Here is an 18,243-nt window from a genome sequence, read left to right on the forward strand (position 1 = left end):
TAATTTTTCCACGTGTGCAGTAATAAAAAACAAAGTGAACGGGTTGCTGGTAGAAGAATTTGAGATTGTCCAGTTGAGTAAACAAGACTGGATGAAATATTTGGCTGGAGTGAAAAGTAAGGAGGAATGAGGACTGGCTGCTACAGGAGCAAGAGTCTGCTGGAGATGGAGTGGTCTGTGGGCTCTCCCAAAGCTCCTGGCACATAAAATGGTTTGATACAGCAGAAAATTTAAAAAGTGATTGTGGATAGTGGAAAAGCAGTGGAAATCAGCCTCAGCTGAGGAAAGGGAAGAGGTTTTTGTCTCAAAATCAATGAAGGGTGACTTCTGGCACCCAGCCTGCAGCTCTGTCTCATCCCATTTGATTTTGCTGTTCTGTCCTGGACGTCTTGTTTCTTCTCTCATTTTGCTTTAGCTGAAGTTTCCCAATTCAGCTTTTGTGGTGCTCGGATATTTGGAGGGCATGGATGAAAAAGACTCAAAATTAGTATGAAAACACAACACACCGTCCATGAGGGGCAGAGCAATCAGGAGGCCATGTATTGGCATTTCTTTGCACAAACACGCTCAAATCTCAGCTAAACACAGTCTGGGAGATTTGCTGCATGCTGGACACCTGTAACAAAACGCCAACAAACCCCATCTGCAAAATTAACATGTTACTTCTGCTTTTGGTAATTGGCCAGGAAATAGCCATGCCTTTTATATATATTTTAGCTTTTTCTGACTGCTTGTCAAGAAACTAATTTCTGCTCAATTGCAAGCTTTTAACTCGAATAATGCTCTTCAACTAGAACAATTTTGGTTTCATTTTTCCTTTGTGGATCACTACTTACACTCTGAACCCTTGGTCTTCTTCCCCACAACTTCCCCTAATTACTACTCCAGCAAGACCAAACCAATTTGTTTTGTTGCAAGTTCTCTGTGTTATTATCTTCCATGGGGATGCACGTGAGCTCAGCCAAGCTACAAAAAGGGCTGATAAATGAGCCATTTATGTGCTACAGTAATAATCAGATTTATTAAAAGCCTGTGCATTTGCTGTACTACAGATATATTATTCAGAAAGCTGGGGCTGAACTTTCCCAAGGTGACAGCTCCTGAAAGCCTATTTTCCTCTGTGCTAGGTATACTACCTGGATAATTTTAATCCCTTGAGGTCAACTTTTAAGCCACCTTGAAAAGACTTTAGATTCACCTCATAAAATTTTTTCCCAGTTGCCATTCAGGCATTCTTTAGGCTTTTTCCAACTGAGTGTTTTTCTGGACGTGGATGAAACTTTCTGAGTGCCCTTGTCAGCATTTATCCTCTTGACCTGCCATTTTAAAAAAAGAAAATTAGCATGAGATTCAAAAGGAGGCATGTACTTGCATTAACCTTGCTTTGGTAGATTTTTTTTGATAATCACATGATCAGAGCCCCTTCCCAATTGCTCTGAATCTTTAAATTATCAGCATAGTTGGTTTTTTAAACGCTAATTTTTTGGGCCCTTCTCTTCAAATGGGACAGAAGGGCCTGTGGTTTCTGCTACCATGTATTGAAGCGAGTCCCAAAAAAGGAGCTCAGCACATTATCTGCCTCTGTAGCCATCAGGTTTCTCTTCTTTGATTTTTGAATCTTGAAAATAATAACCTTGGCTGGTGGTTTTTGTTTTTGTTTGCTCGGTTGGTTTTGGGGTTTTTGTTTGGTTTGTTTTGGGGAGGGTTGTTGATTTGTTTGGGATTTTTGTTTGGTTTGGTTTGGTTTTTGGTTGTTTCTTTTGCTTTGGGGTTTGTTTTTTTGTTTGTTTTTTTTTTTGTTTTGTTTTGTTTTGTTTTGGTTTGGTTTTTTTTTTCTTGTTTGTTTTTTTTCCTTTGTAGGAACCAGTAAGTAAACTGATCAATAAATATATACATCAATTCAAATGCTGATCCTGATTTTTCCTTCTGTTGTTCAAAATGAGTATTTCTCTTAAGTTTACTAAGATTGACCTGGAAATACAGTACATACTGAATGCTTTGACGTATGTCTAGGGAAAAGGTTTTATATTATGAAAACAATTTCTGCTATTTACCTGATCTCCAAATTAGTCTGTGATTGATATGGGACCACCATCATATTTTAAAACCAGAAAATAATCTATTTCTTTTATTTCCTACCTGAAACACCTGTCTTTGTAGAAGGCAGCATGATTTTCATTCCAGTAATGAGTTTCAAGTACTGATAGCACATATGGAAATATGATTTTATGTTGCAGTGAGAAAGCATTAAATTCTTCCTGGTTTTTTGGGCTGCATATCAGCCTGGCTTATTCTGCTGCACAAATTGAAGAGTTGAAGAAAAAAAATTATTTCTGAAAAACCCCTCAATAATACAAAAAAAATCCTCAAAACACTTCAATACTTATATACCAGAGCTCTGCAATGTGACTCATTTCTTATTTAACCTCTCCAGTAGGATCCATCTAAAGGAAGAACACCCGCAGCTGAATTTATTAGGTGAAATACAGAGTTTAAGGGACAAATTTTCTCTCTAAGTGTCTTATGACTTCTATTTCACAAAGTGACATAATAAATGCAAATTCAGGGGTGTGTCTGCCTTTGTTCAGGTAGAGTTGCTAAAATTTGACCAAGAATTTAAAGTTTTAACTTTAAGACATTCTAACCTTGATACAAATATGCAATTGCCAATGGAATGCAATATCTAATCATACTCTATCAATCATAGCATATCATGCTATTCAGAAATTGGTTTAAGAAAATGAAGGCACAGCTTTTAGAAAATATACTGAACCACAATATAAATGAATAGTCATTAGGACCATATCCAAAAGGGAACATTAAAGCCTAATGCACAAATGTGGGATATGAAGCATGTCAGTCTAAAACTATGATCTCAAACCTTCCCAGTCACTCTTTTACCTGTCAAGACTCTGATTAGAAAGTGTCTTTGTAAGGCTGGGTTTCTGCTTTGTACCTGTGGTGCCCCTGTTTACCCTCTACCTTAGCTCCAGTGAAATCAGAAGTTAATTGTTCAACTTTTTATAGTCCTGACTGTGTCTTATAGTGGAGCCTGCTTTGGTTTTTAATATGTAGATTTTTATCTGACTGATGAAAGCATTTTCCATCTTAGTTTAGAGTTTTCAGACGGAAAAAATGAAGCATCAGAACAGAAAAATGTTCTCCCGGTCAACCACAAAAACAGCAGCAGAATATGATGCACAACACTTGTTGTTGTCTACTGTAAAAGAACATTTTTTTCCCTTGCACACAAATCAGGTACGATAATTTGACTGTTCCTACCACAGACAGTGTAGCAAAATATATTTCTGAGATGTGTGATGAGTGCAGTTCCGAAACTTCAAACTGTAGTTAACAAAAGTTTTATTTTCCTTTATGTGTAACTTGTTTAAGGGTAGCTTTTTAAAGTGCCTGTGTCTGAAGGGCAACGTCTATATTTGAACCAGCTCTCAAAGTAATCTTTTACAAAACTACTGAGATGATGTATTTGGACCAGCATTATTTAATATCTGAACCCATGTCACAGCCAGAGGGACTGAGGTACCCTCAGCAGGTTTGCAGGTGACACCGAGCTGAGGGTGCAGTGACAGCCCTGAGGGACAGGATGGCATCAAAGGGACCTGGACAACCCCAGGGGATCCCATGGTGATCTCAGGAGGCTGAACCAGGCCAGGGCTGGATCCAGACTGGGCTGAGCAGAGGGAGCAGCCCTGGAGGAGCCCTGGGGGTGCTGTGGGGCAGGGCTGGGACCCCAAAGCCTGGGCTGGGCTGGGGACCCCATAGCCTGAGCTGGGCCCAGAGCCCAGAGCCCAGAGCCCAGAGCCCCGTGCCGGGCCCAGCCCAGCGGGGCAGCAGCGCAGGGGCCATTCTGCCCCTCTGCCCCTCAGGCAGAGCCCACCTGCAGAGCTGCCCCAGCCCTGGGCCAGCCCAGCAAGGAGCTGCAGCTGCTGCAGCCAGGCCAGAGGAGGCTCCAGCACGGGCACAGGGACGGAGCAGCTCTGCCGGCAGCAAAGGTGCCACGGCTGCCATCGCTCACCCGGGCACCAGAAGCTTTGGGCTGAGCCCAGGGCGGCCTCGCAGGGCCCGGAGGGGCCGCGGCAAAGATGGACACGGACAATTGCCGAGGGCCGCGGGGACGGCAGCCGGGGAACGGCTCCCGGTGCCAGAGGGCAGGGCTGGCTGGGATCTTGGCAATGAGGAATTGTTCCCTGGCAGGGTGGGCAGGGCCTGGCACAGGGTGCCCAGAGCAGCTGGGGCTGCCCCTGCATCCCTGGCACTGTCCGAGGCCAGGCTGGACACTGGTGCTGGGAGCAGCCTGGGACAAGGGAAGGTATCCCTGCCGTGGTCACCCTGGATGGGCTTTAAGGTCCCATCCAACCCAGAACTCTCTGATTTTATGATATAGGAACATATGTGAGTGTGAAACATCTCTGCAGTATTCTGGAAAACTGTGAAACACATTGATAGATGGCCCTTCAAGTACAAAAGCTAAAATGATAACTCTTCGTAATCTTCACTGGCCACTGTTACTGAATTTGCCAATGAACTTTCATAGATTAGTAGGAACATTGAGACTTGTGGTCTGTTCAGCTTCCAGCTTGGTTGTGTCTTTCATTGCTGATCTTCTGAGTAGGAGCACCACCATTCTAGATGAAGACCATGTGCTTCTCTTTGGTATACAACAACCTAATCAATATTTTGTAGCTAGAATCAAAGACAATTCTGTACATTGAAACTTGCTAAACAAACTTTTTTTCTTCTTTTTTTTTAGTTTGCTAGACATTCTGGTTTGGTTTTCATACACTGCCCTAAAAGAAATTAAAGTGAGCTTTTTTTTCCCTATCATTTTAAGTAAATCAGCTGTTTAATGGAAGGCATCTCTAAATCAGGAGAGATGATTGAATTGTTGTGAGTGATCCATGCCAAGAAGCAGTGCATCGTCTCACATGGGTTGTGCAGCTCCAGCAACACATCAGTGTACATATCTCAGCTGGGCACATGCTCACCAAAATACACCCAGACTGGGTGATTTCCTTACTCCCTCAGTTTATTTATTTCTAAATCCTCCTGGTTTGGCTCTGCAGCTCTAAAATCTCATGACAGAAGGAACACAAATGGCAGAAATGACTGCAAAACATTTTTTTAATGTTAACATGAGTAAATATTACAAGAAATCCATTGGCTAAAATTGGCTAAATTTGTATTGCTTTTAGTTGCTTTAGAATTGGCTAAAAATTTGTATTGCTTAGCTGATGAAGTTGACTATAAAATGTATATATTTGAAAAGTTTCTTCTTCCCATAAATCTGCATTGTCCTTCAAACAACCTGACATGTAATCACAGTGAATTGTCATTGGTGACTGCACCTTAATCTTTCAATTATTCTAACAATGATAAGCTTCTGAGTTGTAAAGCTCTGGAAGTACTTAATATTGCATTATTTAACTAACTGCACTTAAATCCTAAAATGGTCTACTGTAACCTCGATAATCAAAGATGTTCAAAGTTAAAGTTGAGAATGAAGGGTATGAAAGAACATGAAAAAATCATTTGTGTAAGCTGAAAAAAACTCCGCTTGAGTGTCTCTCTTTTCCCTGGACTACTTTATTTAATTTTGGTTTTAAGTCAGACAGCAGGCAAAACTGCAAACCTAGTAGCAGAAATAGGCTGAAAAATATATGTGCATATATTTAAATAAATAATATTACTAAAAAATAGCTGGAAAATAAGTTTTAAGATGCACACTGCTCCTTGCTTTCATCCAGCAGTGTCTGTGTTGTCTGAATAGCATCTTTTTGATAAGCACATCTAGGAACAGGCTATGAGTGTGGCCTCAAAACCAGGTACTCACAGCACTCCCAAGCCCTCAAGTTCCCCTGAGACAGTGAAACAGCTCTGCTCCTTGCGCGAGGGCGTACGCGGCCCTAGTTCCGGCTAGCTGGTGAGGGGCAAAGGCCAACGCCCCAGCGCATCAGAAGCCAGCCCCCCTCGGCGTCTTGGCCTCGGGCTGGGCTGGGTGATAGCTCGGAGCGGCGCGCTGCGAGACGAATAAGGAGGCGACCACTTGCTGGAGGTAGGCTGTCGGTTTATTACAGAAGCACCAACGGGGATGGGCACCACCAGCAAATGGCCCCGAACAGGGGGCGAGACAGGGTTTTAAGGGAAAAAGGGGGGAAAAAAAAGCCTAGCTAACCAACAGTAATACATATTTGGAGGTGCTAAACATAATTGACATACCTAAATAACCAACTATTATAAAGCAAAGGAGGGGCCCCGGGACGGCAGCCAACCATAACCCCCAGAGAGAAGAAGGTTCTCGAAACTTGGGAGGAGAAGGGGGTGATTGACTGGGCCCAGGGAGGAGACAACTTTCACTTATAAGGGAAACCAGGGGAGGAGCAGTTACATATCGGCAACTATGAATAGCGAGGTTACCATAGCAACTTAGCTGACAGGGTAGCAGTGGCGGGAAATAGTGGGGAAGGGAGGAACCATTTACAGAAAACAGGAGAATATAATACTGAAAATGGGGGAGCAAACTAAAAAACTTAAGAACACACTACAGCAGCTCCTAAAGCTGCTTTGATATGTTCCCTCTGAATTGAGCCTAATTGGCCCAGACGGGTTTTGTGGAGAAAAAGTTCCTGATTTAGACTCCTACCCTGTAAAGGAATTCAGGCCTTTCCATAGCAATGATTTGGGTCCATTCAGCTTCCAGCTGTGAGCATCTCCTCAGCTCCTCCTGCTGATACACCCAACCCCACAGTCCAGAAAAATTCCCATAAAGCTGTGATCCTGATTCCGGCTTCATGGGAAGAAGAAAAGGAGGAGCCATAATTACTGCTTTAATTTTGGACTATCTGCAAGAATGCATGTGGGATCTGAAGCCTTGTTAGCTTGAAGGTGGTGTTTTATCCTAGCTAGCCAGGAGTGTTGTGATTCTTAAAAAATGTTATTGTGAAGTCTGTTTAATTAGTTAAACAACATTCAACTGTTCAGATAGCTGGTTCTGATTTAGATCTGTGTTTGGCTAAAAGTAGAACATCCTGATAATTTACCTCACTGCACCTTCAGAAAGGAACTCCAAGGACCCATACCCATTAGAACTCAGTTGCTGAAGAACAAAATTCAGTAAAGAGTGTTTTAATGGTTGCCTTATAACCACAGATGAATTAGATGTCATCAAACAGGAAAGGTATCTTGAGAGAGTTGAGGAGTTGAAGGCTTATGCACCCCAGAAAACTTGATTAATACACTGTAGGTGCAATAGGGGAACCACTTCATGGGTTTGTACACCACAGAAAACTTAATTAATGGTATTGGTCTAAATTGGACTGAAAATTTGCTGTTTATCTGTACAAAACTTGGGGTATCCATTAAACAAAGATAGACGAGATATTTTGTAGTAATTTAAATAAACAAACCACTTCTACCATGATGCAATAGAATGGGCAGATCTTTGGTAGTGTCTATGAAAAATCTTGCATGTTTTACTGTAAATAAATGCCTGAAAATTCAATCTTTTTGAAGATCTGTACAGTGAATTAATTACAGATTTGCTTCTAATTTTGACTCAAAATTGTTATTAGGAATGTTCATCTAACAGCTTTTGCCTGTGAGATTTAAAACTTTTTGTTTCAGTGGGAACAAAGAAAGATCAGAGTGATGAGCTGACTGTAGCTTGTAACAGTTGGAAATAAAGGGCAAGTCTCAAAGATTCAGAAAAAACAGAGCATTTCTGAGGTATGTAAACTGAGTGTTAATTTTTTTCTTTTTTTTTTTTTTGACAGCTGTCCATTATCTATAATTTGCATTCCCAGTCTTCGCAGATCTCATTATCTAGACCTTATTATAATGATGATCTTGGCCATATACTTACCTTTCTTTTGTGTAAATTATCCTCCTGTGTCTCCTTTTTCTGTTAGTTTATTTCTTTCTTCTGACCTCCTAGAAAAAAAGCTTAAAGAGCTTTCCTAAGATCTAGCTGTAAAAAAAAAATCTTTCCTATATATATATATATATATATACACATATATATATATATATATGTATTTTGAAAAATGCTGAGTACTTCATGACCTATAAAAATTTTGAATATATCTTTGACTTGAAGAACATAAATGACCTCACTGAAAATAATCCTTTTCCTACCTGCTTTTCTGGATGGCAAGCAGCCTACTTGGGCATATTTCTCCAGTAAAACAATTTGCATTTTATAACTTTTGGGGTGTTTATACAGATAACTCACCTGCAGCAGGAATATCTCTGTTAGCCTTGTATAGCTGATATCAGAACGGGACACAATTTTTTCTACTCTCCTTTGCTTGAAAAAGAAAGAAAAAATATGCAGATGAAGAAAACATCAGACTTCTGTGAAAAGGTAGAATATATTAAAAATTTTCAGTCTGGAAAAGAAAACTGGTGTGAAATTTGATGGAAGTAAATAAAATTATGAATGGCACAGGGAAGGTCAACGAGTTGTAATTATTTTCTTTTTTTCATACTATAACAGCTGCAGCCATCAAATGAAGTGAGCAGGCAGGTAGTTTAAAACAAAAATGAAGTTTACAAAACGTGTGGTTAAAGTGGGGAGCTCATTGCCACGGGATGTTCTGGATGCTAAGGATATTAATGCCTTCAGAAATCCATGAGGCAAATTAATAGGGAAAATATCCATTAGAAGGTGTAAAACACAGTAACTTATATCTGCAGCTGGCTCCAAGTACTTGAGCACAAATTCCTGAAGGTGGAGAAGATATATGTGAAAAAAATACAGCCTATACTTCTCCACTCCAATATAGCCATTTTCAGGGTTATTTTTTATGGTCTACATACATTTTTAAAACATAGCTTATGTAATCACAAGACCAACATTTTTTCTGTTTAATTTTACCTGGTTAAGAAAAAAGTGACCCAAACAATTTAACCATTATCCTGGTTTGTTTAAAAATATCTAATATTTAAAAAACCCCAACAAGTTTCTTCATATAAGGGAGCTTTAATAAAGTGATCAAAATTAAAACAAAGTAGAACAGTGACTATTCTGAGTAGATATAATTGTATTTAGCTAGGATATTTTCCTTACATTTGCATAATTTTTTCTCCTGAATATTTTTTTTTTTTTTACTGACCAGCTGACAGTAAAAAGTTCAGCAATATTAGAGACTCACTGAATAATTGCCTGGGAATTGTGAACACCAGGTTAAGTACAAGCACAGTGAAAAGCATTTTGTTGAAAATCATTCATGCTTTTTAGTAATTCAAGGTTTAAGTGATGGCAACAAAAATATTCTCAGTAAGTGGCTATTGTTCGTTTCAAAATATGTGCAGCATGTTTAAAAAAATGTTGTTGTGACTGCACCTGGAGCAGCATTTTCATTGTGTCTAAAGGGTGGTGTGTGGTAATTAAATGTTTTCTCTCTGTTCTCTCCCTAGATTTTGAACAAGGAGAGGTAAAAATTTCTGTAGTCTACTGTGTGGATCACATGGGGTGTAACTCCTTCAGCTCCCAGCTCCCTCCTTTCTAGATGATCCAAGCTGCTGTTTTCCCACCAGGTAACCCAGGAGCCTTTCCTTGCCTGATTTCACTGTTGATCTGCCTGTTCAAATTAGTATTTCCCACAGGAAGGGCAGGAAAATGCCAAGAGCCTATGTGCATACCCAAACCTGAATATAGCTTTGAAATTTAGGGGAAAAAAAAGCCATTAAAATTGAACATTCACCATGTGACACAAAATATGACATGACCAATATTATTTTACTCTTTTTAAGGTAATTTGAAAGCTTCTCATGACTTAGATCTGGTGTGATCTTATTGCAGCTCTCCACTACCTGACAAGAAGAATGGAAAAACACAACTTACAAGGACTTGGAGTGACAGGAGCAGCGGGAATGGATTCTAATTGACAGAGGTCAGGGCTGGCTGGGATCTTGGCAATGAGGAATTGTTCCCTGGCAGGGTGGGCAGGGCCTGGCACAGGGTGCCCAGAGCAGCTGGGGCTGCCCCTGCATCCCTGGCACTGCCCGAGGCCGGGCTGGACACTGGGACAGTGGGAGGGGTCCCTGCCGTGGCAGGGTGGCACTGGATGGGGTTTAGGGTCCCTTCAAATCCGAACCATTCTGTGATTCCATTATTCTAATATAATTGTCCCTATACCCTGCCAGAACCAAATTTGCTAAATGATTGCTGTGTTTTCTCAATCATGTAAGTCAAGAAGACCCTTAACTCATTTTTTATGAGCTGCACTTCAGTCCAGTTGGAATCCTGCTGAAATTCAAGTCGATTTTCTCAGAAATAATGAGTTTTTTTAATATCCTTGGATGGTTGCTACACATTCTCTATCTTTGCAGCTGCTTTTGCAGTCATTAAAAGCTGTGTCATGGATTTGTACTAAATAGATTTACAAGCAGAACATCATGTACAGTGCAGGTATAACTGGCTATTTAAGAGACAAAGAGGCTGCTAATGGTGGTCTGATTTTCTACCCTGGGGCCTCTATTTGCATATCTACAAATGATGCTTCCATACCTGTTCTGGTGGAGTCCATGGAATGAATATTCTGATTTTGAGTGAAGAAGGAGACAATTCAACTGATATTTATATAAGTAAAATTGCTCAAGGTGAATTAGTTTTTGATTAGACAAAAGAAGGTGATCAAAAAGTTTTTTTTCAAGCTATGGTCCTACAAACGCTGGTTTTACTGAAATAATATTCTGTCTTTCTTTTTTCCCTCAGCTTTTATGGTAATAGAGGATATCCATCTGGAAATTTATAATAAAATATTAGCATTCCTCTGTTTAAGCTGTTTGTTGCCCAAAGGCAAAGCACCATTTTTTGTTGGCTGCCTCCTGAGTGTTTCTGAGTTTAGGTTAATGGGATGGTGCATAGGGTAATGAGGTTTGTGCCTGGGGAATACCTAACTTTATTCATCTCTTGTAATTAATAACGACAGCTTTGCCATTCTGAAATCCTCTTCTTCATTTGCTCATAGTTATGAAACAATTATGAAAACAAGGTAAATTAAATTACTCAAGAAGTAGATACAATATGAAAATTAAGATTGAAAAATACCTTTTTAATTTATATTTTTACCTGAATTAACCTTTGTTTTTTGTTCCTAAATAATGTCATTATTTTTATTTCTACCTTTGAGTTGAGTCCAAAGGTGTTTGAGCTGTTTCTTTTAGATATTCTACATGAAGAAATTTTAATCCTCACAGACAAATTTACTTATCTGGAGGGGTTTGATATTAGATTTGATTTTGATTTAGTTGATATGAAAAGGTACGTACATCCTTTTGTTTTGATCACTGAAATTGTAGCTACCTCATGGAAGTATTTTGGGCAGATGAATTACATACTTGGTGTCTTTATTTTTTTCGTTAATGATCTAATTTTAAACCTAGTTTATTTAAAATTTAAAGTAAAGACAATAGTTCACTAAGTGGTCAAGTAAAATAAATGGGATTTTTCAGGGTGATATGTCTCATGGTTGGATTTCCTGGTGTCTTGGAGGGTACCAAGAATTGTAGTAATAATTGCAGTAATAAGAAAAAGAAAAGGCATCAAAGGCACTGCCAGGGAATGAAGTTTTCCTAGGATTTCTTACTGTTCTGGAACAATTACCATGTCAAAAATAACAATCAAACTAAGAAATTAGCAAAAGCAAGAAAATTTTTCCAGCAGCCTGATGTTGATGTTTAGTAGAACAAACACAGGTTATTTAATGGTATTTTAATCTCTTTGCCATAAAATAGTCCCAGAAAATGTTGATTGGTTAGGGTAGATATTTGGCTTCTTTTCATGTGGTTATAAACACAAAAATTTGCGTCACATGGTATTTCTTTCTTCATGCCAAATGCTGGAATTTTTTCTTCATGCCAAATGCATTTGAAATCTGCACAATATGTTTTTAAAAATACTGGATGGCAAAATTAAATATTTTTACACCATATGTCCTCTTTTCAGTTGCCAAAACTATTTATACACCTTCCAGCAAACCATTACATTACACTCAGCTGAAAATAAAAAAAATCTCTCTACGGATTGAGTCTGCAAACATCAGACATCAGATCCAAAAATATCAGTTTAGTAAGAGACTGAGATTCAAAATACCACTGTTTTTTTTGTCCCTGCCTCATAAGAAAATTAAATTTTATTGCAAGGGGAGATGTTTTTTGTCATTTGTTGATGTAATTCACAGGGGTATTTCTGTTCACTTCTGGAGATGAAATTGTTAGTCAGGAAATTTGTATATAGTAATAGAAGTCTTACTTTAAAAAAAAAAAGAAAAAAAAAGAATCAGGTGAAGTCTTACTGAAAAAAAATGAAAAAAGAAAAGATATAAAAAAGTAAAGAAAAAAGTACAAAACTATGCTAAATATAAAGCACACATTTCAGCTATCACTCTAGTTATTAAGCACTGTCATGACTACACAATCAAATGCAGTGGGTTACAGATATTAATCCTGTTGAATGTGGCTGCGCTAGAATTATCTGTGATATTAGGAAAAAGTAATATCCACTGGTAACATTTTCAGCTTTCAGCTTCATCTTTCATTCCTTTTACAGAGTAGACTGGCAAAGTTATTGATTGGATAAGCTCATTTTTTTGGCATTTGTTCATAATTCATGCAAGCATTAATTGAAAGGGACCAATTTCTACCTACATGATATACTTTTTCTGTAGCAACCCATACATTAAACATAGAAGATCATGTTTCTTTCCCTGAAATTTTCAGTTTTCTTTTTTTTGGGGGGGAGGATCGTAGAGCTTCTAAAAAATTGCTAAAATTGTTATAATTTCAATAGAGTTCTGAAATGAAAGCTTAGAAAATTGGTATAGAAACACACACGTACACGTCTCCTCTTGATTATTCTCAAACTGAGTTGTCTAGAAAAGTCTATAAAATACTGATGCAGCTGACATTTCATTTGCTACCACTTCATCCACTTCATCTTCTCCGTTACTCCTGCTCTTCCTAAAGCCATTTCCTAAATTTTCTTGCTCAAAGGGAAAATATTTTGAAAAGCCTTAATGTGCTCACTCTGAGGATGAGAATCTCTGTTTAAAAATTGCTGGGAAATTTTTATTTTCAATGGAAAGACTGGAACAGGTCTGTAATATTATTTATGCCATGTGTAGCAAGCACTGAAATTCCCTGTCCAAACTATTTGGAAATTTATTCAGCACTCATTAATTTATTTTATTTATAACAAAGAATAGAAGAAGATGAAGATTTTCTACCAATAAAAAATAGATTATTTCAGAAAGGTATTGAAAGTGGTTTTCATCTCCACTGGGCTTTGTCCACCATTTTATCCAGAAAGAAACTTATAAATACTTATTCAAAAAGGCAGAATTTTACAGCTGTTTTGTCATGGGTGGAAGTTATTAACAAGGTAGGAAGATGAAGAGAATTCATTCCACTTCTAGGTTCTTAGCTAAAAAAAAGTTTTACATTTGGATAGGAAAGAAAAACAAAAGGCAAAATGAAAATTGGAAGAGAATGTTCATTGTAAAAAAGGATTAAAAAATTAAGTCCTGAAATATTTTTGACTGGATATATATGGCCTGGATTTAAAATGTAACTGCATAAAATAATTATAGTTAGAAGAGATGAAAATTCACTTGTGTTGCATTTAAACCCTTATTTACTGGATGCTATTTATGTTCAGTGGAGACCTGTGGCAGTACCTGTAGCTACAGTCTGAAAAACAGACTGCATCTTAGCAGCCTTCAGCTGTAAGAATTATTTATTCTCCCACAAGGGAGGAGTGAAATGCAGAGATAGATTTAATACAGGGAGTATCTTAAGAGCCCAGCTTTCAAAAAATTAGGTACCCTTTCTTTCTGTTCCATTGAAGAAACTTAAATTAGACAGTGCAACTCTGAGTGAGTTTTTTTGTTTTGTTTCTGGATAAAAAATGGTTCACCTGGAAGAAGAAAATATTAGATTATTGTGATTTTTGAAATTAATTGTAGTTAACCTGTCACCTAAGTTTACTGAATTTCTGGATATATAAATTTCACTCTTGAGAGGGTGGCAGATGGGCTGGGCCAGCCTATTATGACTAAATGTCATTGGTGACATCTCTGTATACAGGTCTTTGTTTAAAACATAACCAACCAAAAAACCAGCCCTCTCTAGGTCTTGTCTCTTGTAAAATTAATAACAGTAAAACCCACAGGAATTTCTAAATATGTGAAAGTAGATAAATATTTTTTTCTGTATTCCTGAAGCATTTTACAGTGATATGTGACAATTTGGTGTTTCGGTGACCTCTTGAAACAAGGTGATTTTTATTTGAAGAAGGTAGTAGCATTTTTCCAATTAAAGAGGTGTAAATTAATCAAATTTTAGGTACAGCTTCTTGACAGGAACCAGGTGAGTGACTGCAACAGGGATGGTGAACATGTGGAGCCTTGAATTCTGCTCTGAGTCTCCTGTTGTGAAAATTTCTACTTTACTGACCTGGAAAACAGAAATGCAAAGGGTATTGAATGTGCCACAAAATACAGACATCTGATATATATTTAGAATTTAATGGTTGCACACACACAGCTGCAGAAATAGAAGCCTCGACACTTACCTCTAAGATCTAGGTAGGAAGAATTTTACCGTTCTCTGAAAAAATTAAATGTGTTGAAACAATTTTCCAATTCAAAATCTTCATAAACAGTATTGCGTTCACATTCTTGAACATTCTTTGCCCAAAAATCAAACAACATGTGAAAAGAATTGACTTTTTTTTTGCATATTTCCAGTAATTATCCATCAGTGTGACCATTTTGGTTAGTGGTTTTGTGTGGCACTGCACAAAAGCTGAGGTTATGTGAACAGAAAGACTTAAAAGTCTTTGAATACACCTGCCTAATAAAATAAAATAAAATAAAATAAAATACAAAAAAAAACCCAACCCAAAACAAAAAAACCCCTCCCAAAACAAAAACAAAAACAAAACAAAACAAAACAAAAAAAAAAACAAAACAAAAAAACAAAAAAAAAAAAACAAAAAAACCCAAACAAAAAACCCTAAAAAACCACAACCAAACACTAAAAGAAACAAAAAACCCCCAAACAAATAAAACCCCCCCAAAAAACCAAAACAAAAACCACCCAAAAGTCCTAAAAGCTGAATATGGGGTTTTCACACCTCTTTTGCTCAAGTAAATGGAGAAGACACATTATTGATGATTTTCATTTTAGTCCTATTTTTATTGTTTAAAAATGTTATCTGGGTGGGAGATAAGGGAAGGGTATGAAAAATCCACCCTCTCTTACTGCTCTAATTGAAGAAAAATTGAAATTCTTTCTGGCTGATCAAATAAAATATGTGGGTGAACAAGAAAAAAATGTTTCTGTGTATTTGTCATATTTGTGGACAAAAAGGAGAGTTTGGAAAAAGGCAAATAATGCAGAAGAAGATATAAAAGGCAATCACATGAGAGAAACCTATTTATGTTCATACAAAAGCACTTTGCACTGATTGAATCCAAAAATCCAGTATATCTAGATTTTTCAGTCAATGAAGGACATGGTAATTCCTCTGTTTTTTTTTTTTTTTTTTTATGACTAGCACACTGACTTTGCTGTGCTGCATTTGTTATTGATGGGGACATGGAAAGCAAGAGATTTCATAAAAATGAAATAAATTTAGTGAGGAGAACTGAAGAACTCCTTTTTTTGCAAGAAGTATCTCTTAAAATTGCAGTTTGGATAACAAAATTTTCTCCAAAGAAACTTTCAGGACTTTCGGGTAGATTGAGTGGTTGAAAGACAGGGGAATCTCACTAACTTTGTCTTAAAGAAAAGTTCCTGACTAGACAAGTTGATTTCAGAATAAGGCAAAAGTTTTGTTGTTTGTTCCTCTGTGGAATTACTGTTCACTCTGTGTCATTTTCCATACACTTTAGTTGCCTTTGGTAAGACTAATTTTAAAAAGAAATACCTTGGAATTGAACTTTAATAAATATAAATTCAAGTCAGCTGTAGCACTCTGCAAGATCATGCAGAGGGAGACTTTTAGCAGATCAAATATAGGTAATAGATAATATTGCCTATACAAATATGTTTATTTTTTATAAATCCCTTCATTTTTCATAACATTTTTCTAGATTTTTGAACAATAATTTTCAGCTCCTGGACAATTAGATCTTTGCAGTTATCCTATCAAAAAAACCCCAAAAAATTCAAGAGTCTGATTTGCATGGTGCACATTAAAATGCACACAGTTCTTAAACTACCTATTAGTATGATAATTGCAGTACTCTGCACTTAGAGGCTTGGAAAGAACAGCTATTATTAAACATGAATCCGATGGTGGCATCACATATTACACGCTAACCACCACAGAAAAATATATTACCTTTCATTAATTACTCAAATTCCTCTAAAGAGGCTCACAGCATTTCTCTCTTCCAGCAAACATGACACAAGCACAAGGGATGGTCTTTTTCATTTGGAAGCACTTAAAATATGTTGAAGAGGGGATGTCAAAATAGGGCATAGGCCTTAGGGACTTTATCTTGCATTGTTCTCAACACAAGAGCTACTACACAGCCCCACTTTGAGTGAATTGCTTACATGTTCCCCACTCTTCTGCCAGAAACATTTCAAGCTAATTTTGGAAGGTCCTTGGGTATAAATATGCCTTTGAGGTACTTGTTTCAAAACCTCAGGTAGGGTGCTGAGTAACATCTGCTGCTATGGGAGGGTCAAAAATTGCATTGTGAGTTAAACTATGAAAAAGATGTCCTCTCAAGTGACAGAAAAACCTCAGAAAAAGCAAAGTGCTTTCTGTAAAATCTGTACATTTCTGTTAAAAAAAAAAGTAAATATCTGATTGTTTCAGAGATCAGTAAATATTTGACTGTGAACGACCTAATGTGAAAAGGAACATATCCTCAGCCTACGGAGGATAAAGCAAAGAGACCCCAAAAAACACAGCTGAGAACTGCAAAACCCAATCCTAACTGGGTACCTGCACAGGTTCTCTGGGTGTGTGGGTCTGTGGAGCTCAGATAGTCTCAGAAAGTTTGACATTTTCCAGCTAAAAATTGCCCAGATTTCTAAATGTTCTCCAGTAGGGGAAATTCTTGGAATTTTTCTTCTGAAAACCTGTGCCTACCTTATAATGCAAATTAAACCAACAGATTATTAAGTAGAGGATCATATTTTCTCATAAATGAAATATAGTGAATTAGTAACACACTTTTCTGATTTTATGGAAATGCCTGAGATTACTCCTGTTGGTTTATTTGCAGAGTGGGAGCATTAAAATCTTAGTTGAAATGTATGCAAAGAGCAAGCATTTTATTAGCTGGTTTCAACTTCTCTTGCAATTCAACTTCAAGGACAATACAGGAGTTTTAATTCTTTTACCAGCTTCAATAATCCAAAATTTCAATCACCATATTCAATTAACATATTTAATAATGAAAATATATATGTATATAGTTATAATATATATTGTTGTGTTGTTTATGTTTATTATTAATTTTTCTTCAGAAAAAAAACAAAACAAAATCAAACAAAGAAAACTCCCTCACACCTTCCACTTTGGCAAAGATTTCACCCCAATTCCACACAAGATTCCCTCTCCAGAAGACAGAATGACATTAAGAGTTTTGATAAAGTTTTCAGATCTGTCACAGGTTTATTACCTGTTTGGATCTGAGAAAAGAATCATTAAGCCTGTAGAAAGTTTGTTTATCTATCTACATCTATGGAAACAAATATACTTTCATGGAGTTACGGTAGTTCATAGAAATTTTCTTGTTGCACTCATTTAAACCTGTCCAGCCTAACTCAATAAATTCTAAAGGAAGGAAGATTTAGGGATGAGAGATACTTAGATTTTGCATGCTGAGATGGATGGATTTATTCTGTTAGGTGGTGTGGCTCAAGACCTAAATTCTGAAAATTTTGTATGTGTTTACGAAATTAAGGACTGAAGGCCCATTTATGAGCTCCACTGCAAGCAATTTCCTTCACTCTGCCCAGATTCTCAGCTAACAAAACACAGTTAGTAACCACCTAACTACAAGTTACAAACCCCAGATATTATATTCAAACTCGTTGGGTGAGTTTATTAGCACAGGCACCGGGTTCACAAGAAGTCCAGGCCTTGTAGAGGCCTGTGTGCGCCCAACTGCACAGGCCCACTGGACAGGCCCAACACTGAGGAGGAGAGCTTAAAAAACAATTCCTGATTATGATTCCACTGTGCTGTGCAACAGG

The sequence above is a fragment of the Zonotrichia leucophrys genome, chromosome Z, assembly GCF_028769735.1.
Source record: "Zonotrichia leucophrys gambelii isolate GWCS_2022_RI chromosome Z, RI_Zleu_2.0, whole genome shotgun sequence".
Lineage (NCBI taxonomy): Eukaryota > Metazoa > Chordata > Aves > Passeriformes > Passerellidae > Zonotrichia > Zonotrichia leucophrys.